At 42.5% G+C, this 23898-nt stretch overlaps 1 protein-coding gene across 5 annotated transcripts in view; it reads left to right on the top strand.

The window, feature by feature from the left end:
* The first annotated feature begins 674 nt into the window (after positions 1–674).
* The window catches only part of DAB1 (DAB adaptor protein 1), a 419748-nt gene continuing 396524 nt past the window's right edge, over positions 675–23898 (top strand). For 2 of the 5 annotated variants that reach the window (XM_077785332.1, XM_077785335.1), the window contains exon 1: positions 677–877. The gene's annotated coding sequence lies outside the window, so the exon portion shown is untranslated. Of the gene's footprint in view, positions 878–23898 lie in introns of all 5 variants that reach the window. The other 3 variants (XM_021542209.3, XM_077785336.1, XM_077785334.1) reach the window with 2 other exon arrangements.

The raw sequence follows: 23898 nt of genomic DNA on the forward strand, positions 1-23898 counted from the left end.
GGCAGGGACAGGCAGGGCAGGGACGGGACAGGCAGGGCAGGGACAGGCAGGGCAGGGCAGGGCAGGGACGGGCAGGGATAGGCAGGGCAGAGCAGGACAGGGACAGGCAGGGCAGGGACAGGCAGGGCAGGGACGGGCAGGACAGGGACAGGCAGGGCAGGGACAGGCAGGGCAGGGCAGGGCCGGGCAGGGCAGGGCCGGCAGCCGGGCGCTGCGGGCCCCGGGGGCTTCCAGCGGGAGGGCAGCGGGCCGGGAGCCGCGGCCCCTCGCAGGGGAGCCGGGCGAAGGACTCCGGGCCGGAGCCGCCGGAGGGGCTCCCCGCGGCCCGGGCGGGGCGGGGGGCTCCGCTGCCGCTGCCGCTGCCGGGGGATGCGGTAGCGCGGAGCTGCAGGGCACCGGCGCCGCCTCCGCCCGCGCAGGCTCCGCGCCAGCAGCGCCGCAGCCAGCGAGCCCCGGGCGCGCAGCCCGCCCGCCGCCGGAGGAGGAGGAGGAGGAGGAGGAGGAGGAGGAGGAGGATGAGGATGAGGATGAGCATCAGCGGGAGCGGCGCGGCTGCAGGTAGGAGGAGGCGCGGGGGGAGCCGCCCCATCGCCGCCGTGCGCGGAGCGGGTCCCGGCGCCCCGCGGAGCCCGGCGGAGTTAACGCAAAGTTTTTGCGGCGGGAGGGAGGCGCTGGCGCGGCGGAGCCGGCGAGGAGGCGGGGAGCGATGCTCGGGCGGCGCGGTGCCGCCCGCTCCGCCGGCCGGACGGGCGAGCGGGGATGCGAGCGGAGCGGGAGCCGCGCTTCGGGGCCGTGCGCGGGGATTTAACACTGCCACAGCCGGCCACGGGCAACTTCGAGCCCTAGCGAGCATCTCCGAGCCGTGCTGGGAATGAACGTGAGGCACCGCTTCCTTTCTATTTGTGTGTGTGTGTGTGTGTGTGTGAGAGAGACTCCCGAGCAGGGTTTTCTCGCCATCCACCTCTGCGTGCCAGCCGGGAAGGGGCAACTTGAACCAGCTGTCCCCTCTTGGGTTAATATTTACAGCCCGAATAAATATTTTGTTGCCCTTCTACCTTCTTCTCGACGCCTTCTTGTAGTCGAGATGATTAATCAGGGATGTTAGTGGCCAACTAGGCATAACCTTGTAGAAAAATAATTATGTGAGGATATATGGGGTTTGACTAGTGATGTGATACAGAATACACCCAGATCTCGGTAGTTGCTTCCCCATGTGTGCACGTTCAGTGTGTTTTTGATTTTGAATGGAAATATAAGTGTAATGATAAACATGTTACTTCCAGGGGAAGAATGTTATTTTCCTTGCCAGTGAAATATACAGCAGCTTCAAAGTAAAATGTGCATATCTGTGGATATAGAGAGGGGTTCTCTTTTCTGGTCAGTCACTAAAATGTTTTTCTCCCTTTTGAATGTGGTCTTTCTAGTGGTGCTGGTTGCTTTGCATGTTTGGTTTGCAGAATGAATTTCATTTCAGTGCCCTCGGAGTCTCGAGAGAAGAAGTGCACTGCTGTGTCTTCTGAGGCTGGTTGTTTTAACTGATCTTGTTAAATAATGCTATTATTAAATGATGGCAAATTGAAGCAAATGTGTTTTTCATTGCCCACAAGTTGTGTCTCTGAGCTAAATCTCTTTTTATGGCTGGAGAGGCTCTTGCACTGCAGTATTACAATACAGCCATATTAAAAAGGTCCTTGGAGCAAATAACCCTCTAATGCTGCAGCTATGTTTTCAGTAGACTTCAGTAGTTCTGTGGGAAGTGATTATGTTGGATTTAAGGAATCTGGGTAGAATTGCTTGTGCTTTTTTAATTGTGGTGTTAAACTGCCTGTAGACGTTGGTGTAAGTGGTAAATCTAGACCCAAAATCTAAAGAAGCAAAGCTCCAAACCCAAGGCTTTATTTGTGATGAATTTTTTTTTTTTTTTTTGCAACAGGTTTTTCTGTTTTTTTTTTCTTTTTTTTTTTTCCTTTTCCTTCCTTCCTTCTCCCTTCAGTTGGCAGAGAGGTCTCCAGCTTTAATGCCTTTCCTTGACCAAGCAGAGTGCAGTGGGAGATGATACCATCATTCTCCTCTTGTATGGTTTATTCTGTCTCTGGTGCTGCAAAGAATGAAGGCGAGTCAGACTAGAGATAAAAGGGAGAGAAGATGCCTGAGGTTGACGGTGTTGGCAAATTGATTGATTAAGGTTTGTTCTGAGGAACCCCACTAGATTTCAGGTGGTTTCTTTGGGATGTCCTGCTGAAAGCACAGGTCAGCATCTATCCTTCAGTGATTTCACACCAAATTCTCTGGTGTGTGCTTGGCAGGTGTGAAAAGCAGACATGGAACTAAGCTTCTAATGTCAATATTTGGTGCTAAAAGATTAATTTTGAGCAGAAGACAAACAGTTTGGTTACTTTTCTTTAACTACAGCTCTTCATTACTGGTTTTTGTTTGCTCTAGTAAACAAACCCATAGATCTTAAAATTGAATTAAGTGTATAAACTGCTTGAACCAGAGAGGGGAGACAGACTAATAAATAAAGAATTAAGCTATTGTGCCATTGACTGGCTGATTACAGCTTTGGCCTGATCACTCAAGCAGTGCTCCAAGCAAGCTCTCCATGCCCAGCACTGTTTTTTCTGGATTGGAGGATGGGAACGCTGGTGGTGACTGGGGGGTGATGTCTGCTTGACTGACAGACACTTATTGCAGAGTGGCACTCACTGCTCTGTAATTTTGCCTCTGTAATGATTTTCCCCAGAGAGCTGACAGAGAATTAAAACGTTTATGATCAGGTTTTTTGGAAGGGTTCCTCAAGATGCAGAGAGGAGGGCAGGGAAGTCCATCCATTTTTAGATCTTGCTAATCCCTTGTGTTGTTCCTGTAGTCATGCTAATTTTTATTGATTGTCATGGCAGTAGCTGTTTCAGAGCACAGAAGTGGAAATGTTTCACTTCATTCAGGGTAATCCTAAAAAGAAATCAAAGTGGGAAGGAAGGAGTGGCTGAAAGAGTTGTCTCACTCCAGTCTTTTCTTCAGGTTGTTCATGAAACAAAGGCAATAAACAGTTCGTGCACTTTTGAAATCCAATTTCTGTGAGAGGACTAAAGTTTCCATCCTGTGTTTGCTGTAAATGCAATATAATCTTGACACTACCTATCATAAGGATGCAAACCTCAAAGTTCTCCTGCTCAAGCCCATTTCTCCACTGGAGCAAAACCATGGGAACAGAGGAGTCTGTGGTGGAGGATGGATGTCATATCCCATGTGGATGTCAGCTGTGTGCAAAAGGAGCTGAGCTGGAGTCAAGGCTGGCACCCAGGCAGCAGATGACAGAAAAGTGTCATTGATTTCTGGTGACCAGCTCTAATCAAACTCATGTGTGTGCTGAGATCAGGAACACGCTCTGTGCTTCTTTAACCATCTGATGGTGACCTAAAAATCCCTCTGTGATCCATCTGTGCTCATCAGGTGAGCCTCAGCCAACACTGGTGCCTGGTATTCACCCTCTGAATTTCCTCACTCAGTTCCATACCCTTCCCTAGGCATGTTTGCTGCAGAAGCAGGATGCTGTTGGAGCTTTCCCATCCCCCTGTTCCATCCACACTTTGGCAAGGGAATTAAGCATGATGTTGCAGCCAGTCCAGTGTGGAGCTGACAAATAGTGACACCTCCTTCCAGGGAAAAAGGAGGAGGGTTAGGATATTCAGGAGAAAATCCCAGAATGGGTGTATTCCCCATGTTCCCCATTTTTCTGACTGCAGCCTCTCTACAATTGCTCTCTCGGATTTTTGAGGATGTCCTTCTGCGTCCAGAGCTCTAAAGAAGGACTAAGTGGTGTGTTTGTGGGTTTATGCTTAACCAGGGATGCAGGAGCAGGCTGGAAGGGAAAACAAGCCAATCTCAACTGCTGCTAAGAGCTCTTGGAAGTGGGAATGAGAAGTATTCTTTTGAGTAACATGGATAGCAGGTGGAAATGACCCTATACACAGTGTCTATAAAACAGTGTGTTGGATAAAATGATCCTATTACAGGAAGTGCAGAGGGCAAAAAACCTAAGCAGTCTTGACAATCATTTTGGGATTGTTCTGCAAGAAAATCAAAGGCTTGTCAGTTTTTGCTTTTATGCACATAAATCACCTTTGCTCCTCCTGTTTCATAAAATGCACTGGGTCAGGACTTTTCTTGCCTCTATACTGTTGTGAGTATTTACAGTAGAATACACGTAGCACACAAAAGGAGATTCATATTTCACAGCACTTTCATTTTTCATCAGTTTGCCAACTTAAAGAGCCTCCAACTTCCCTTTAAAATAGCATGAACATTTGCAAGCCAGTTAAAAGGAATGAGAAACATTCTGATATTCCTCTTCTATAACCACAGATTGATGCATTCAACAGCCAGCTCCTTTAATTCTTCCAACATTTAAACATGAGTGACTTAGTGCAAAAAAAAAAAAACACTATATGAATTTTTACTCCTGTTTTAATGTAGCAGAGCCCTATTGAAGTCAAAGCAAGTGCAGCTGGTTCCTTAAGCTGAGGATATGGCCCAAAAAAGGACTTTCCTAATTGGCAGGAGGCTGGTTTGGTATCATTCCTTGCAGGGCAATATTTTAGGAAAAAATAGAAGAAAAAAAATCTTACTAACATCAGAGGGATTTCTCATTTGTAAAGTTAAATGCTCCTCAGTGAGAGGTGAGGGGATTACTCCAGCTCAGAGAGTGTTTTCCCTGACTAATATATCCAAAATGTATGTTGGGATTGCCCAGCACTGATAATTCACACACCTCTGGAGTGGAATACAGCAGCCATTCCAGGCTGGAAACATTATGCAGGAGGGGTTTAGGGAAGAGAAATGAAGAAAAACTAATCCAATTGAAACTGCAAGGGGAATTTAGGAAGCAGAATGCAATTATCCGAGTTGGATATTGGCCAGGACGTGTTAGTTAACATTTTTACTCTTGTGGGAGTTTTCATGGGATCTTTAATGACGATGAATGGTCAAGGCTCTATTTTACATCTCATTTGAAATCCTGAGCTTTCACTTCTTCATGAGGATGAAGGAAGCTTTGCCTTCCTTCAAGTTGAGTTGCTTTAGTGAATCTGCTTTCCTCCCACAGGGTCAGGGCTCTCTGGGCACACCTGGCAATTCCACCTGGCCATGGGTTTTCTTCACCCTGAGCTGCTGAGTCAGAAGCAAATCCCAATACTCAGCATTGCACATCAAAGCCCAAATTCCAATTTAAGAGATCTTCATGTGGAGAATATTCCCTACAGTTCAACTGGCCATGGCATAGCATCACAGAATGGTTTGGGTTAAAAACCTTAAGTTTTTTGGCTTAAAAACATTAAAGATCAACTCATTCCAGCCTCCTGCCATGGGCATAATTCCCTCCTTCCCTAAGAACCAGACTGCCAGGTTTCTTCCCTGTTTTATGGGGACTAATGGATGATGGAATCATCTGTCAATAGTAAATGTGATAAATCTTATTGAAACCGGCATTCCAGGAGAAAGGAGTGGATGCATAAAATATTTTCTTCTCCATAATCACAATTTTCCATTTAGTTATCTGAACTTGAATCCTTTCTGAAGCAAACAAGCCAACAGGCACTTCTTCTCTATAAAAATTCAGTGTCTGGTTACAAATGTATATATTAGTGCTTTTTGGTATTCAGGCAAGGCAAACAGTAGGATGGCAGTTTGCTTCTCGGGGGGAGAAGGGGCTTCCTCTTCCTTTGGAGGTTCAGGGATGGCGTGTTTGGTGTGATTCAGTCAAATATTGTTCTGGGAACTCAGAGGATTGCTCTGTATCCATTGAATTACCTTTTAATCTGTTTATCAACATGCTTGCAGACTATCTTAGAGGTCATGAAGCAGTGGCAGATGCTGGGAGATAAAATTAGATATGCATCCAGACTTTACTGTATAATTTTGTTAACAAAAAGAGCAATGCAGTAGTAGATGCTTTTTTTTCCCTTTCTTTTTTTACTGGAAAATCTGTCCTGAGATTTTGTTTTCCTGCAAGATCCAATATAGGTAGGCTATGCTTCCAACCCATACATGCCAGTGATACTCATGTGCAACACAAATAATTAAAAGATAACAGGGTTAATACTCTGCTCGTAGCAAAGATTTTTGCTGTTTATATAGGAATTTGCCCCAAAACTCTCATGGTAACATCAATGTCAATAATCTAAAATGCAGTTTCAAAATTACTCAAAATATTCATAATATATCAAGTGATACATTTCGTATCCAAGGCTTTTTCTTTCTAAGTTTTTGTGTCTTTGGGGATAGCTAAAGTTGTTTTATGGTCTATGGAATGATGGGTAAAGCCAATATCTACATCCACTCATTCTGAATTTCTGGTTAAAATTAAAGAGCTGACCACTCTGACTTGCTGTGCTGCATTTCCTACAGAATTTGTGGGATTTCACAGTGCTGGGAAGAGTCTCACCACTCTGTTACTGTCAGACTTGCTTTAACTTACAGGTGGATCTCCTCTCAGGATGTGAACCAAAACCCCAACTTTGAGCTTTTCAAGAATGTTCAGAACATGTGGAATGTAATGTCAAGGGTCAGAAGAACTCATGGTTGTTGTCCAAAAGCCTCAGAGGAAACCACTTTTTCTCTTCTTTTTAAATAACATCTTTGGTCTAAGGCTTCTTAGATAGCTGTGCAAGGCTGGGTTTTGTCCCTGATAAACAAAGTGAATGTGCTTAGGGACCCTTCGTGTAAATAAAGTGCCCATTCCATCTGCCTCTTGTAGCTTGACCCACAAAATCACAACAAATGTTTCCACTGCATGGAAGAATTGGATGAATCTATTATGCTGGCCAGGTGTAAAGCTGCAATCTGTGACATTTCATGCCTCGTGTGGGCATTGTGCTGTCATGTGGCACAGTGGGCTGCATTAAAAGAGTCTTTGGGGATAAAGAGAGACAATATGGACAGAAGCTGTTGTTAGGCAAAATAAATTATAGAGTAGCTCATCCAGTGTGAAAAGGATCGGGAGTGATGTAGTTTCAAACATTTTTTTCAGTAATTGTGCTGTTTGAATTGTGACCTACATTAATAACATTCTATAGTTTTTAATATTTCTTTATTCATTACATTTTGTATACACTCAGGTGGTTTACTGCAAGCTGTGTGGAAATTACAATGAAGGTCAAGTGTTCTCTGTGAGGATAACTTATTACTGAAAATATTAACTGTTGTCATTACTGTTTTCCAACATGAAATTTTATTTGTCTGGTGAATGAAGAGATGATGTTGGGCTTGTGTTAAAGTGTGTGATTACTGTCAGTAGACCAAAGTCCCTCCAGTCGCAGTTTTGACATGTGCATGATCACTGAGCAAGTCTCACTTTAAATTGATTTATTTTTCCCTCCACTCTTAAGCTGGTAGAGGCCCTTATGAGAAACATCTTGGAGATTAGGACTGGTTTATATAGATTTAGCTTTTAGAAGCTTTCAGTAAGCTGAGGCTAAACTGAGATTTGCAACTTTACTATTGAAATAACCATGCCTTCACTTGGCTTTTCAGCCCTTCAAATGAGCTTAAATTCATGCTTTAAATTATATTAGTTCAGTATTTTTCATGTGGAAAAGGCTTTGGCCCACTGGAGGTCTGTGTAGAGGTGGAGTAAAGCCTTAGTTAGGGCTGAGAGCAGGCTCTCCATGGCCACTGCTGGGGTCAGTTAAATCACAGGTGCTCCACAGTGGTTTTCCATAAAAAAGTTGCCCTGTGGTTAGTGGATGTGTAATTGTGAGTTTTCACTGAGAGTTTGGAAAAATGGGATCAGGGCATCACCTTCTCAAATAATAATCCCACTTTGGTAGATGAAATATATTGCTTTTCTCGGAGCCATGGAAATCCATGGGGAAAAGGGAAGTTTGGAGAATCCCTGCTGTCCTTACACAACCTATGTGGGATACCAGTGCAGAATTTCTTACATATTATTGAAATAGAATCATTTTTTTGTAAAGGTCAGCTGTCCACAGTGTCTGAAGTGTTCAGTTTTTATTATGCAGATTTGAGGTTGCTTTAGGAATCAAGTCTAAAATGGGCAGAATGAAGACAGGAGAGTTGCAGTGAATATTCACCCTTTTGGCTGTGGCAGCAGATCAGGGATTGAAGCTTTACCAGCTTTCTGATTGCATTATCAAAATTCTTGCCTGCTGGTTTGATGTGATGGACTTAGAGATTTCCCTGGTCCAAGGCCAGGGATATCTCAATTTACAAGTCATGTGTATCTAATTTTCCTTCTGAGCTATGTCATTTGAATTCTCTACAGTTGTGTCTTCTAAGTATAATCTGGAAGAAAAAATGGAGCAGGTAGGTAAATTTTCTGGACTGTTAAAGTTTCTGGACTGCTGTGCTGGATTTGAGTTGGGCAGGTAAGTTAGGAAGGCAAGAACTGTTCTATAGAAACAAAAATGAGAGATTTTTAGCCGAATGTCTGTTTTCTGGGTGAAATCTGCACTAGACAAAGCTTTCATGTCAGCCCAGCAAAAGAGAGGAACACGAGAAGTGATTTTGGTTTAAGGCCTCTTATTTCCCTTACTCAGTGATAGGTGCTCTACCCTTGGTGTTTGTCATGATCTGCTTGTTCTTATCCAACTCTTGTGTTGGATATGTCTGTATCTATCTGCACCTGGCTCAAAAAAAAAAAAAAAAAAGAAGTTTAGAAACCATTAGATTCCATTTAGGTCATGTCTGAAGCTTTGTTCCAATCTCACAGCATAGAAACTCAATTTTTATTGCAAGTGGAGAACCTTGGGTAATTGCTTGACATGAGGAATTAGGGTTTAAGAAGAACACTAAATATCATGAGACCTGTGATAAAATCTTAAGCACTGTATAAGCCACTGAGGGCTGTCAGGCTGTAATTAGGTTTGATCATTATCAGCTGGAGCCAGATTTGCACAGCTTGCTGGGACAGGGAAGTGCCCCACCACCCATTCCATGAGCAGCTCAGAACCTTCCCTGATTATGGTGACCTGGCATTTTCTTTATTTCCTTTGCATTTTTGCCTCTTTCCTTCACAGGTTGCTTTGCACAAGCTCAGGTTATCTCATGCCCAACCACAGGCATTCCACCAGGAATTCCTTCCCTGTGGAGAAGTGATCCAGGTTGAACATCACTGTTGTTCCTGTAGGTTATGGTTTGCCCAATTCTTTCTAATTCTGGAAACTGAGGAAGCAGTTTTAATTCTAAATGGTTCTTTAAAATATGTTGTTTTTCTGTGGTAATGCTTGTCTGTTTCGGTAATTTTTTTAAAAGCAAATCTTGAAGAAATAGAATGTTAATCTTAATATTAAAGTAAGAATGTCATCTTATGGAGGACCCTAGGGTACATTTCTTAGTGGTAGGACCTTGAATAGAGTTCACTAACAATTCCACTTATTGCAGACTCTGTTGCCTTCAGATTACCATTTCAAGTGCAAATACACAGTGGAGATTACACATGGCAACATTTAAAAAGCAAAGTTCAGATGCTGTAATTGTGCAACGGAGTCGCTTGGAATTATTTAATAAAAGAGGCATGCAAAAAGGTTCCTCGCTCTAATTTCATTAATAATGTATTTTGCATTTGGCTGGAGACATTTGGCTGGCAGCTTTTCTTTCAGGGTGTTGTGGAACAAAGCAGTAACCCACTAAGATTTCTTCACTGGGGTCAGGCTGTACCTCATGGCTTCTAAGAATGGCAAGGAGATCACAGAGCCCTGATTTCAAAACTACAAACTAGGGGATGGAATAGTGTTTTTTAGCTGTCAGCAAATAGAAACAGAGATGGGAGAAATTTGATCTATGAAGGAAAGTGGCATGTACACTGAAGCTGGTTAATTTGATATGTATCCTGATTTATTTTCCCTGATTACTGAAGAAGTGTGGACACACACTCACTGCTGTGCCAAAGGCTTTCACAGGAGCAGTTTATGCCACAGCAGCCTCTTCTGCCATGAAGATTTCCAGTTGCACACATAATATTTTACCTTGCAGGTGTCAATGCTGGCTCTCTGGCTGAGCTCACCTTTGCTTCCCCTGCAGCTCCCACACCTGATCGTGCTCCCAGCCCTGCAGTTGCCTGGCTCAGTCACTTTCTGCCTCATTTACTTCCCAATGGCTGCTGCACGCCGTTCCCAAATTCAGGACCTGCCCGCCTTTGTGACCGGCTGCTCAGTCTGCTGCAGTGGCAGCGTGCTCAGTGACTTCTCTTTGAAAATGGTACAGCCATACATCTTTGGAATTGTGGAGCTGGGCTTCGTTCCCTTCACCAGAAGAAGGGAATGAACACTGAGGAAAAAAATATCCCACTGGGGGAACTGTGAGAAATCCAGCTGAGGGATTCAGCAGGGTGGAGCTGGTGCCAGAGGCTGTGGTGGTACCTCACTGTGTGTTTTCCTAAGAAAAGCAGAAGTTCCTGCTTACCTGATCCATCCTGAACATCCCTAACAAACACCAGGCCAAGCCACTTGTTTTTGTGTTGTTGGCACTTTGCATTTGAAGAAGTGAATGCCGAGGTTTTGGAGAGTTTAAATATTTTTTTCACTGAGAAGAGACCTTTTTTTGAGCAAACCTAAAGGCAACTTGAGATCCCTGTCTTGGAGTTCTGAGCTCTTGTCAGCTTGGTGCTCATAGTGACAGAAACACACGTTGGGGTGTGAGCTGTGGGGGCTGTTCCCCATCAGTTGTTTTTTTTTCTGTACAAAATGATATATTTAGTCCTTGGTGGCTCCCAAGGGAGAGTCTTGAGTGATTCTCTTCTCACAGCTACATCTGCATCTTTGTGAACCCTCACTGCTCTGCTTGCTAACTCTTCTGTGGGAAGGTAAATAAGTGTCAGTCTGGGGTTTTTAGTTTATTTTGTAAGATTATTCTCAGTCTAAGTTGAGTTTTTTTAAGGGACACTTGTATGGACTGATTGTGGCTTTTTTCTCCATGTGGTTGTTTCTAAGATCTTTCTTCCATCATATTTAAAGTTCTTTTTAAAACTTCGTGTGAGTGTATCCAGATTCCATTGCACTGTGATTGCCCACCTTGTGCACTGTCTTAACCAAAAACCCCCTTTCATGTTGTGTATCTCCTATTGTTTTTATCAATTTCCCCACCTGTTTTAAAGTTCTATGTCTGATTTCAGAATCCCTTGAATGCTGGAAAGTATTTTTGAAGGTCTCTAAGTACCATACTAACAGCAAAGAACAAAATCCTATACAAACTCAAGTTTTTCCTTAATTCCTTAGCTAATTAGAGCAACTAAGAAAGTAAAATTGTGTCTGAGATGTGGCATTCATGTGCTTTGCTGTATTCTGTGGACATCTGATTTGTAATTTCAATGTTGGTTATTTTGTAGGTGGGATATTATTTTAGAGCTCAGCATTGGAACAGGAGAGCTGCTTGTCATTCTGTTGGAGGATGGGAGAGACAACAGAATGAGGCAGAAATCTTATTTTTTTGAGTGTTTTTCTCTTGGAGGAGGCTGAATCTGAGAGCCTTGGCAGCACTCCATAGCAGAGGAGCTTGCAGTGATGCTGCAGTTTTGTTGGTGCCACTGCAGACACAAAGGCTAAAACAAATCAAACTGAGCTGAGAGCAGCAGATGGGGCAAGTGAGAAGTTGGGAAATCATTCAAAGTGTTAGACACCGAGCAATTTCAATTTTCCTGAGACAAGTGGGTGCTGTGGCACAACATGGCTCTTTTTGACACTCAACACACGTGAGACAATTTTGGAATAAAAGCTGCATCAGGTGTTCTGCTTCCAAATTTCCCTGCCTGAGGGGGAGAGTTTGCATTTGGCAAGGGTGGCTGTAAGGGGGGGTGGGGTGGTGAAAACAAGATTATCATGAATCCTTTCAGGTGTTTTGTTGACTGCTCTGAGCAGAGTGCGTATAACAAATGAGCAAAGTTCCTATGTTAGAGCAAAAGTGGAATTTATAGGGGTATCACAAACAAGTGGGGGGGATCAAAGAAATTGGACAGATATTTCCTTTTTACTAGAAATGTTGTCTTGATTTTAATGTTCTCCTTAAAGGATACAATTTTCCCCCATAGCATGGGAATAAACAAAAGAATAAACCCCTCACTTTAATAAATGTTGGAAAATTTGGCATCATCAGTAATGAATCCACAGAAATTCCTTGGAATGTGTGACCTGTATCCTTCTGTAAGACTCTTCTGTTAAGATTCCCCTTCGAGGGGTTTGGTTTCTTTTAAAAGTGTGGAAATGAGATACAAAGAATTCTGGTCTCACCTGATAATTGTGGCCTAAATACAATTTTGCAGTATTTACTGCTTATAATAAATAAATAGACTGTAGATAATTCCTGCTTTAAAAGCTGTAGGGCACAGAAAACTTGGGTGTAGGAATAATGTGTATGATAAGGCATAGTTCCAGCAGAAAGAAAAGGAACTTAAATAGCACTTGGATTCTTTCCATCCACCCTACAAAGAAGAAAATTGGTTTGCAGGAAATATAGGTCATGGCAGTGTTCTGGCATCTTGATGTTGCTGTTTTGTAAGTACACTGGATTGCTGGCAGCACAATTTGGGACTCCCATTAGAGCTGCTCTTTGCTGTCAGGCTTAAAGGCCATTTAATATCCCATATCTGATCTAATGCACTCCTCACACAGACAAAGAAAATTTAGAAGATGCTGAGAGTTTGGGGGATTTCTGTTTGGGTGTGGGTTTTTAAATATATATTTTTTTAAAGGAGTTACTGAAAGCAAATTTGGCAATTCTGCCTGTTGGTGCATCCAAGAGTCAGTTGCTTCGGTAAGAACCCAAGGTTCAAGGATGTTTCATGAATGAGGAGTTGAAGGGAGATTTTTCTCCCTTCTCCATGATAAAGCACAGAAGAAAATTAAACCTTGCATTATTGTGCCACATGGTTTTACAAATACCACCTTATTATTGAAGAAAAGCCTTGGCTTTTTGAACATGGACTTTGATTATGGCATTAATCTGATTTCTTTGTGCTGGGAAAAGTACTAAAGGCAGCTGTATTCTGTGATGCAGGTGGTCTGTGTTCTCTGCCCAGCAGCAGGACTGGGTCACTGGTGATTGTAGGGAACAGACAGGGTCTGTGGGGACAGGAGGTGACACTGTTCCCTTCTGGGACATGGTGGCACTGAAATGTGACAAAACTCATGACTCTTCTGCTTAGTTCTGTACAGCAAAGCTGGCCACTGTGAATGGTAAAAGGCCAGGATGAAAACAGGAGTGTGGAAAGGAAATTTGGCTGAGGAGTTGTAGGGTAGCCTTCTCCTACCCATCCCACAGTGCTGCTCCAGTTTTAGGAGTTACAGTCTGTGTATCAATACCAGACTTGCCAAAACTGCTTCATCTTCACCTGTATTTTCTTTTTAACTCTTTTGTCTTGAATAAGACTTGAAGTTAATAAATCCACAAGATCACATTAAATCAAAATCTGTCTTGCCTCTTCCTCACCCTGTCCTGGGGTCACTTGTGACTTCTGGGGTTTGGTTTGGTGCACATCTGTGGTTCCTGGGATTTGGGTTGTGCAGGACTGTGGTTCCTGAGGTTTGATTTGGGTTGGGTTGGTTCAGGTCTGTGGTTTCTGGGGTTTGGTTTGATTTGGTGTGGTGAAGGTCTGTGGTTCCTGGGGTTTGGTCTGGTGAAGGTCTGTGATTCCTGAGGTTTGGGTTGTGCAGGTCAGTGGTTCCTGGAGTTTGGTTTGGTTCAGGTCTGTGGTTCCTGGAGTTTGGTCTGGTGAAGGTCAGTGGTTCCTGGAGTTTGGTCTGGTGAAGGTCTGTGGTTCCTGGGGTTTGGTCTGGTGAGGGTCTGTGATTCCTGAGGTTTGGGTTGGTGATCTGTGGTTCCTGGGGTTTGGGTTGTGCAGGTCTGTGGTTCCTGGGGCTTTGGTTTGGTTTAGGTTGGTGCAGGACTGTGGTTCCTGATGTTTGGGTTGGTCTGGTGCAGGTCTGTGGTTCCTGGGGTTTGGTTTGGTGCAGGTCTGTGGTTCCTGGGTTTGGTTTGGGTTGGTGCAGGACTGTGGTTCCCAAGGTTTGAGTTGGGTTGGTTCAAATCCGTGGTTCCTGAGGTTTTTGGGTTGTGCAGGTCTCTCTCAGGCTCCTTGTACCAAGTAGGGCTGCAGCAAATTGAAATCCTTTTGTTTTGGTTGAAGCAGGATTTTTTAAAAATAGGCAATCAGGAAAATTTTCTGTGATGACAGCTAGGTTTTTCTTTTGGGTGGATCTAAGTATCAAACCAGTGTTATTGTACCTTGGTTTCTTAGTTTCTTTTTATCACTTTCAGCAGGATTTGTTGGACTGATTCTTTGAGTCCTGAACAAGGTGGTTGTGTGTGCACACACATGTGTGTGATTTAAAAAAAACCCAAAAATAATACCTTTAACAATCTATCTAATTTTTTTTTAATATAAAGATGCAAAAATGAGCGAACAGAAAGGCCCATAAGTGGTGTGTATCTGATTGAAATGAATAGATTCTTATACATAAATTATTATTGCATGCAGTTGCATGAACAAATGGAAAAGCTGGGTTTAGGACCCCTTGAAAATAATCTATTTCTGTTAGACATGCATATCATTTAGATATATTCTTGTCTATGCAGTGTATAATTTTTCAGTGACTCTTTCAGAGGTAATTGTGGAAGGCAAAATGTGCTATGTGAATATGGTACTTCAAATTGTTGAATGCTTCCATGAAAAAATATATGATTAGTCTGCAAATAATCTCTTCAAAGGCCCTATTTCAATTCTGAACTCTCAGATGGCTTGGGTAGTCTTTGCTCTTGCTTTGGAGGGACTGAGAATGTTAAAACCATTTACATGCATTGTCACAAAATAATTTTATGGGGTTGATCCGGCCTGACACAATGCTTCACACCATGATGGAAAAAAAATCATAAATGTTTTGTCCCATTTGATGCTCAAGAAGCACTTAAAAGCACTCATTTCTCTAAGAGTTATTTTCTCTCTTTATATCCAACTCATAGATTGTGGTCAAGTGTTCATTTTTGTGGTATTTACAAGAAATCAGTAGAGCCAGCTTGCTCACAACACTCTCCCTCCACCCCCTGCCCAGATTCATCCTCGCAGCATCCTGGAACAAAGACAGCTGAGATTTTGAGCCATGCTTGGATCTCATTCAAAAATGCATTTCCCTGTAGTAAATTTTTAAGAGGCTGAGTTGTTTGTGGTCAGAGAGTCGAAGATTATGTCCTTTATAGTAAAGAAGGAGTGGTGGTTAATAAGTTTCTGAGCTGTCTAAAAATTTTAATTTAGGATGAAGTTCTGAGTCTTGTTTTTCCCAGCCATGAAATGTGGGGGAGACCAGCTGGCTGTGAGAGAGGTGTGTAGAATTCAGTTTGGTCCTGCAGGTGCTTTAGGTGCTGGTTCTGCTGGCTTGCGTAACAGATTTGTTTTATTTCTGTTGTTCTGAGGCTTGGCCTCTGCTCTCCATGAAGAGCTTGGGCAGCACAGGATAAACATCAGTGCTGGTTTTATCCCCAGTGCTCCGTGCTGAGGAAAGGTTGTGGTGAGAGAGCTCTGAGGAGCAAAACATGTCACACATCATCACCCTGCAGAGGTGTGGGGATGACACCTTGATTCTGCTGCTCAGCCCCCTCTGGGTGTCTGTGACCAGGTGATGACACTGATTTATCACAGAACTTCAGCTGCCTTTCACAAGTTCACAATAAATTATCAGCCTGTGCACCAAAGAGTGAGCAGTTATTTTTTTGATCCTTGTTTTGTGTTCAGTGGAGTTAATGATTTAAAAGGTGTGCCCACAATACATTAAATAGCTAAGCTGGTTTGGGAATTCAGATTTTACTCAAACCATTTGGTTACCATACCAAACATAGCTAAGCTGGTTTAGGAGTTCAGATTTTTATTCAAACCATTTGGTTACCATACCAAACATAGCTAAGCTGGTTTGGGAGTTCAGATTTTTATTCAAGCTATTTGGTTACCATACCAAACATAGCTATGCTAAACAGTTCAATAATGTCCTGGTTTGAAAAGATAGGTGTCTGCTAAGGAAGGCCTGCTTTAAAATGGAAAATGTAAACCCCTTCTCTCCCAGCTGCATCTTTCAGCCTAAGACAAATAAATATTGGAATTTAATTTGTTGAGATGTACAAGAAAAGGAGCTCATCATTTGGGTTATTCTGCAATAGCATTAATGCAGAACAACCTTTACCAAAACTTCCTGGTGTCCCCTGTTTTTAGGTATTGGTTAGAAAAACCTGATTCTGTTTGTCACCAGGGGTTTGTCACCTGGGACAAGGCTGCTGTTGGCCAGTGGCCACCCCAGTTTGGCTCCTGAGCCTGCCCAGCTGTGTTCTGTGTGCTCTGAGCTCTGGTGCTGCTCCACCCAGGCTGTGCTGACCTTTCCAGGAGCCCTGGGGATGCCTCCCTGCCACCCCACATCAGCTGGGATTTTTGGCAAGGCTGTATTTCAGTGCTTTTTTTGAATTTTCCCCTTCTCAGGCTTGCTTTTCTGGGATGAGGAGGTGTGGCAAGCACATTCTCTCCCTCACAGGATTTTTTTATAGAAGGACACAGAGAGAAATGAAAGAGAAAACAATTTCTATTTCTGCTCTTTGTTTTTCTTATGTGGAATGTGTTTGGAGAATTGTTTACCTGGAGTGAGTGCTTGATTGGATTCTGGTGAGGATTGTTTGAGCCTGGTGGCCAATCCAACCCACCTGGGGCTGGGCTCTCAGAAAGGGGCACGAGTTGTGTTAGAGATAGAGTCAGAGAAAGTAGTATGTAGTTTTAGTATTCTCCTTTTATATAGTATATGAATATATTTTGGCATAGTTATAATAAATAAATAATTCAGCCTTCTGAATTGAGTCAGACATCCTCATTTCTTCCCATTGGGTTCGCCTGCATTTACAATAAGGAGGAGCTGCTGTGGCTGCATGGAGTGTTGGTTTTGGGAATTTCTAACTCACAGAAAGGCGCCTGCAGCTCAGGATATGCACTCTTTAAAATGTGTATTTATGAATTTAAAATGACAAACATTTTCTTTTTTGCTTGGGTGTTTTATTTTTGGATTTTTTTTTCCCCAAATATGCTCTGTAATGAGTTGATCCTTTGACTCACCCACAGATAAGACAGTTCCAGTGAGAAGCTGTTTTATGGGATTCATTTTGGAAGCTATTCAGGGAAATTACTGCAGGCTGTTTGAGAAAATTAGTGGGAGCGTGGAAGGGACCACAGAAAGGTTTTTTCCCTTAGGATCTTATGAAGGGAAGGAAAAAAACAACCCCAAATTCTTTTCCCCCCGATTTTTTTTTCTTAGAATCTTATGAGGGGAAGGAAAAAAACAACCCAACAAGGTTTTTATAAATAATGCAAAAAATTACGCAAACTCTATAGGTTTGGATGCGGGTAAGTTCTTAGCTGTTCCTCCTAGTGAAAATTTTATTTTAAATTAGTGCTTTTAGAAGGGAAAGGAAATTACTTCATCACTGCTCCAAATGTGTGTGAATATATGGGGGCGTGTGTGTGTATCCTCTTTGCAAGATGTTAAAGAGTTTGGATTTAGGATGATTTTAATAAATGAATGTACAACTTGTAGGAGTGAAATGATCAAGGCAACTACTCCATAGGGCTGTGGGAACCTCAGGGGCTCAGCTCATGATGAATATAATCAGCTGGATTCACCTGAAGTTTTTATCCTGAGGGAAAAAAAAAAAGAAATGAATCAAACCTTTGGGTCCTTCATGGGAACTTTTTAATTATTTGAATTGGAGGAGGGCATTTCTGGGTGCTTGAATTAGGATAATGTTTTGTGGGTGTACATATACATGATCCAGGGCATGGAGAACTGGGGAAACTACACGTGGATTTCTGTTGAACAAAATAATGTCTTTGACTCTTTGTGATCCAGTTTATTAAAGGAAGAAGTCAGATGGTTGGAATAACTTAATCTAATCCTTGTAAATGTGAGCCACACGTGGAGTGTGTGATGCTGAACTGCAGCGAGGGGAATAGAAGAGCAGGTGCTGCTGGGGAGGATCCCAGCAGTATCCCATGAAACTTTACACTAAATACCAAATCACTTGGCAACGTGCCTCGTCTATGCATGGGGCTAATTGATTTCTGAGTCACTTGGTCTGGAGGCTTGTTTGTGTTTAAGGTACTCTTTGGAATCCCTCTCTCTGGACTATTCTTGGTGCACACCAGACACCAGGGACCTTCAGGTCAGACAGCAGCCACGTTGAAACCATTCCAGGAATTTTTTGGCACACCTTCACATCAAAGGACAGATACTATGCCTATGCTTCTTGTAGAATCTGAGGTGTATTAAGCCCAAGACCTTCTTCTTGTAAATACTTCTGTAAATATTTTTTTTCTATACTGTTCTCATGGGGTGCAAGCAGAGTGTCAGGGGTCAGGACAGGTCTGTGTGACTCCATCACCTCCATCAGTGCAGGTGTGTTGGGTGGGGTGTCAGTGCTGCTGTTTCTTCATTGGATTCTCCTGAGGGAGTTCAAGGATGCTCTGTGAGAAACTCCCTTCTACTCTGCATCCTTCTCCCTCATTATCCCAAAGTGTGCTTGACCCCCTTCCTGCTTCTGGGTGTCACAAATATCTGTGTGAGATGTGGGGTTTCTCCTCCCCTCCTCTAGCCTCTTCTCCCCAGTATTATTTTCAGGGTGGGAATACCACATTAACCTATTTAAAGATAACAACAACAAAATAATAAACCCAAACAAAGAAATCCCCACCTTGAATGACTGAATTTGTCACAATAATTAAGTATGGTAGCTACAGCTTTGGATGCATTTCACCTGCTAAGAGCTACTGCAGTCAGCACCATATGGTGGCCTTTTTTTCCCTTTTTAATAGACTTAGAGCAGCAATTTGTTTCACCCGTGAGCCAGCACCACAGCATGCATTGCTTAACAGAAACAACATAAGACTGGTGAGCTTTTCATTTTAAGTTTCAAGGAGCATTTAGTTGAGTTTCAGAGGCTGCTTTCTGGCACTGTCTCTTTGCATTGTAACTCTTTGATGTATAAAATTAAAGGGCTGAAGGACGGAAGGGTTTGATTTTCTGACCAGAGACTCCTCAGTACTTCAGTCTTAATGTTTGCAAATAATACACTAATATTTACCTGCCTCTTCGATTGATTTCCAAGCTCTCACCAATGTCTGTGTGTCACCCTGAGACTGTGCAAAGAAAATTATTGGAGAAATGGAAAATATTATTGTATTTGATGGGTGGACTGAAAGTCCAGCAGGTTGAGTTGTGGGTGTTTCTGTGCTGTGAAACAGGGCCTGGTGCAGGATCCCTGATTCTCTTCCAAAACACAGAACAGTGTTACAGCACTGAGGACCTTATCCCTAACACTGCCATGGGCATGTGGCGGTGCTGCTTTATTTTTTTTTTTTCCCAAATGACCAGAGGTACCCAGATTTTTATCAACTTGCTGCACTGTGCCCCATAAGCTGACAAATGTTAATGTAAACCCACAAATAGTTCAGGATCCCCTTATCTTAAAGCTTTGGTTTTGTGATTGACAGGCACAACGAATACAAAAATAAGATTTTTTTGCATATTTTTAAGCTTCCTTAAAACTTGGGCCAGTCATGCAATACCTTATGAGCCTGGAATGACATTTCCAGAATGGAACAAAGACCTGGTAGCACAGCAATGCACAGGACTTGTGTTTCACTTCTTTTCAACACCACTCCAGGGAATTGTTTAGGTTAGGGAGACAGCAGGATTCCCTGGCTGGAAGGGCCATGAGAATACCCCTGCAGAACACAGTGGGGTCACATCCTGAGCTTGGGAGGCTGTGAATAACCCATCCCAGACCCTGCCACCTCCCCAGTCGATGAGGGTCGTGCTGAGTCCTCATTCAGATGCAAGAGATGTAGTCCTGGTGTCTTCCATACTTCCTGTCCCCTAATTGCTCCTGGGATCTTGCAGCTTGTGATGGCCTTCTAATGCTGGATCAATATCTGGCGTTGCTTTTGTTATTTAATGGTGTTGATAACCTGACTCTGCAAGTCACTCACCTGGTGATAACCAAGTCCTCTGCTTAATTAGGAATATCTGCTTAAAAATAAGATACATATCTGAGGGAAATGCAGGTTACAAATGGCTGCAATTAAAGCTCATGTAGCAGATTTCCCACATCTGTCCTATTGTGTTTCTCTTTTCCTTTCTTAGAATGCAACATTTCTAGAGGGTACAGGTGTTCTGTTCAGAGTTCAAGATCGTCTGGAGTGAGTTTGAACTGTCACACTCCCAGCCTCATTCCTGTCTTGCATCCTTGTGTACTTTGACTGGAAGAAAATATACTTTTAATTTCACAAAGCTTTAGAAACAACAGAATGCTGTGTGGTTTTTCTTTGTAAATTATCCAACTTATCAGGAAATAAGGTGTGATATTATTTTTTTTTTTTTTTTTGTGTGGTCAATGCCCCATTTACCTCCATAGACCCTCCAAAACGTGGGACTTCCAATCCTGAAAGCAAACTTCCCTTTAATTTTGCACCAAGAGTACTTGCTCTTCACAGGAGAGATTTTAATCTGAATTTTGATTGGATTTGGATAGAAAGAGTTATTCCTTGGTGTTCTCTAATGAGATGGGAGAAAGGGGAGCTTAGGGAGGGTAGTGCAGTGCCCAGGAGCTTTTTGTTCTTCACAGTCTTTTAACTTCATGTGCCTTTGCCACTTTCTTGTGCTCAAGTAATGTTCAAATGGGTTTAGTTTGCAAATTTAAATGAGCTTGCTAATGTTCTCATTTTAGCAATACCATCTAGAAATACTGATTAAAAATGTCACCTAGTGATTTCAATCTGTGAGGAATGGGCAGTTCTGAGGAAAGTAGATCAGTTTTTTTTTCCTCAGTGCACCTCCATCACAGCAGAAATGGTCCTGGTAATGTTCCTTGCCTGAAAAGTGTGTGTTTGGCTGCTTTTGGGAAAATAGGAATTTGCATTCTATTTCTGAAGCACCAGTAGATTCCAGTCTTTTCAACCAGCACTGGATTTGAAGGTGAAATTTCTGGTTTGAGGAATCTGGCCCACCTTGCAATGATGGGATGTTCCCTGAGCCAGCCTGCACTGCAGAGCTTCCCAGGGCCCAGCACCTGCAAGCCTGGCTTCCCTGGGAGGTGTTGGAGGGTCACCAAACTGGGGTCATTTGTCCAAACCCTCTTTTTAGCAGAAATTTTCTGCTCAGGTGTTTGAGCCTAGATCTGCTGATACTTAAAACACAAAAGATGTTTTGTGTTTCTTCTGCTTGCAGGTCCCAGAGTCAGTATTTTTTTGGCAAATGCTGATATTCTAATTTGTTTTGCATTGCAAAGTCCTTCAGTAATCCAAAAGTCACTCCCCAGACTACAGGTAAAGGACAGAACTTCATCTTGTGGGAGAACAATATTGTCAAGTGTCCTGTTATTTAGTAGTCAGGAGGACTGTCCTGCAGTAGGAGATATTTCAGAGGGCAGGTTGAGAACAGATTTACTAGATTCATTTAAAATCACTAAGGTTGGGAAAGACCTTTTAAAATCATCCAGTCCAATTTCTGAAAGTCAGAAGAGATTCCTGTCAGTTCAGAGCACCAAGACTTGTGGTGCAGGTGGATTCTTTTCCTCTGCAGCAATCAGATGCCTGCTGTCAATTTGCACAGACCTGAGGGCACCTTGTGCACTTAAATAAAGGAAGGACAAGATCAAGACATCACCTTATGATTTACAAAATACATGAGTTGTGTAGTGACCTTAGAGCAGAATTGCAGAATATTTTGTTATTCATAAAAGTCTTTGAGGGAAAAGAAGCTGGAGGATGTGAACACCCCAGAGCATGGAGGCCTTAGACAGGAAAACAAAATGAAGCAAGAGGGGTAAAAATGAATAAACCTCATTTAATTTCTCACTGGATTTAGTGTCTTCCATTTAGAAAAGAGATGGAAGAGGGTAAGAATCAGTTAATATATACCAGCACTAGTATTGAATATGTTCTTTCATACATGAAATTATCCCATAAGTGAGACAAATTGCTTGAATGATTAAAAAAAATCCCAAAAATGCTGATGTGGGAAAGACCTTGGGAGATAACTTAGTGTATTGCCAGGCTCTTAGGTGAGATCAAGTGTACCTGTCTCACCTCCAGAAGCTGACAGTCTGTCTAACCTCTTTTTAAACCCTGGATATTGATTTCTCATCTTCCCTAGACAGCCTGTTCTGGGTCTTCACCACTCTTACTGTTAACAAGACTTTCATTTTTCTAATACCTAATTCTTCTCCCACTTGTCCTTCTGTCAGTGGCACAAGAAGAACTGATGGATGCCCTCTTCTGTTACTGTCTTGTTGGACACTTGTGGATGATGCTTAGCACCTCCTTAAATTAATCTCAACTTTGCTTTACAGGAAGAAGGAGGAAACAAAGAAATGTTGGTTCTTTTTTTGGTGACAGTGCTTCTGAAATCACAGAGTTGTTTGTAGTGGGGGGTTTTTTGGTGGTCTGTTGTTTTTTTCCCCTCCAATTGATCTTTCCCATATTTTAAGAAGTGGCACTAAAAACGGGATATCTATTGAGACAGCAAATGTCTTTTTAGTGCAGTAGGAAAAGAAGAATAAGCTCCTTGGTCTTGGCATCTCATGCTTCTGTCACACTTCTTTGATATTTCTGGTTTTCCAATAATACTGTATATTTCACTTGTATTCATTGCAAGTGGCTGAAGTGCAGATACTTGGCCTTTTATCACCTCACACTTTCACCACATGAATTTTAAAATGAAGAATAAAATAGAAAATCAAGTAGGAAGTCTGCACTCCATCAGGTTTCAGCTCTCAGATATTGTATCTCAGTCTCCAACTTGTTGATTTATTCCTTCTCTGCTGATTCTGCTCACATTGCTCAGCTCTGTTCCCTACAGCTGTTCCATAGTTGTGGCTGTTTAGTCCTGTAAGAGCAATGGCATCTGATATTGCTGCTGATGGTGGCTATTTCAGAGATCATTTATCAGGAAGGAGTTGGTGACTTCAGGCCTTGAGTCAGGGACTGTGGTCCTGCTCTTGGCAGAGCTTTACATGAGCCACTGGATTCCAGCCCCTGTGTCCTTAAGATTAGAAACAATTTCTAGATTTAGGGCTGGTCATCAATGCCTGTGCAAAGTTTGGAAAAGGAGAAAACAGGTTTATGTATTATTTTATAGTATTGTGTTAGAAGCATATCTTGTGTGTGTATTGATGCTGGCATCATATGATCAGTGTTTCGATCTAGTAATACTCCATAATCCTCCACTGAAGAGAATGAAAAACAATTGTTAAAAGATCCATTCATCCTCCTTGGAAAAAGCTACCAGAGTTGTCAGGTAGCTGAGGTGATTTTCAGGAAGAACTTAAGAGATCAAATCCCATCAAGATGAATGTGTTTGCAATATGTAGTTTCAGTGGAGTTGTAAAGTACTGTGAGTCTCTTGAGTCTGATGTATTGTTACTCAATAATTTCAATCACCAGGTGATGCTCATGCATTTGTTTAAGCTGTTGGTATTCCAGAGTTAATTTTGCACCTGAACTGAAATAAGAAAATAAGGAGAGGACTTTAAGAAACGTTGGAGGCGTTGCTATTATTTAAAATTATTGTGAACCAAGTAACACCCATCCTATATTCTGAAATACGAGTATCTAACAGGCTTCAATTTATTGGAGAGGGAACTGATGACGAAATTTTTGAGGAAGTGCATTTATGATGCACTCTCACAGCTTACAATGAAGTTTTCCTCAATGCACTCTGTGATAATTATTCACATACCACTTTGAAAATATTTACTGGGTGCCATATAATGCAACTCCTCTTGGTTAATGCTACATTTGAAAGAAAATTTCCTCCCCAGGAGCAAAATCGATTCCCCTTTGTGCTTCAGTTTCCTCTTTTCCTTGTGCTGGGT

This window comes from Lonchura striata, chromosome 9 (genome assembly GCF_046129695.1).
Source record: "Lonchura striata isolate bLonStr1 chromosome 9, bLonStr1.mat, whole genome shotgun sequence".
Taxonomy (NCBI): Eukaryota; Metazoa; Chordata; class Aves; order Passeriformes; family Estrildidae; genus Lonchura; species Lonchura striata.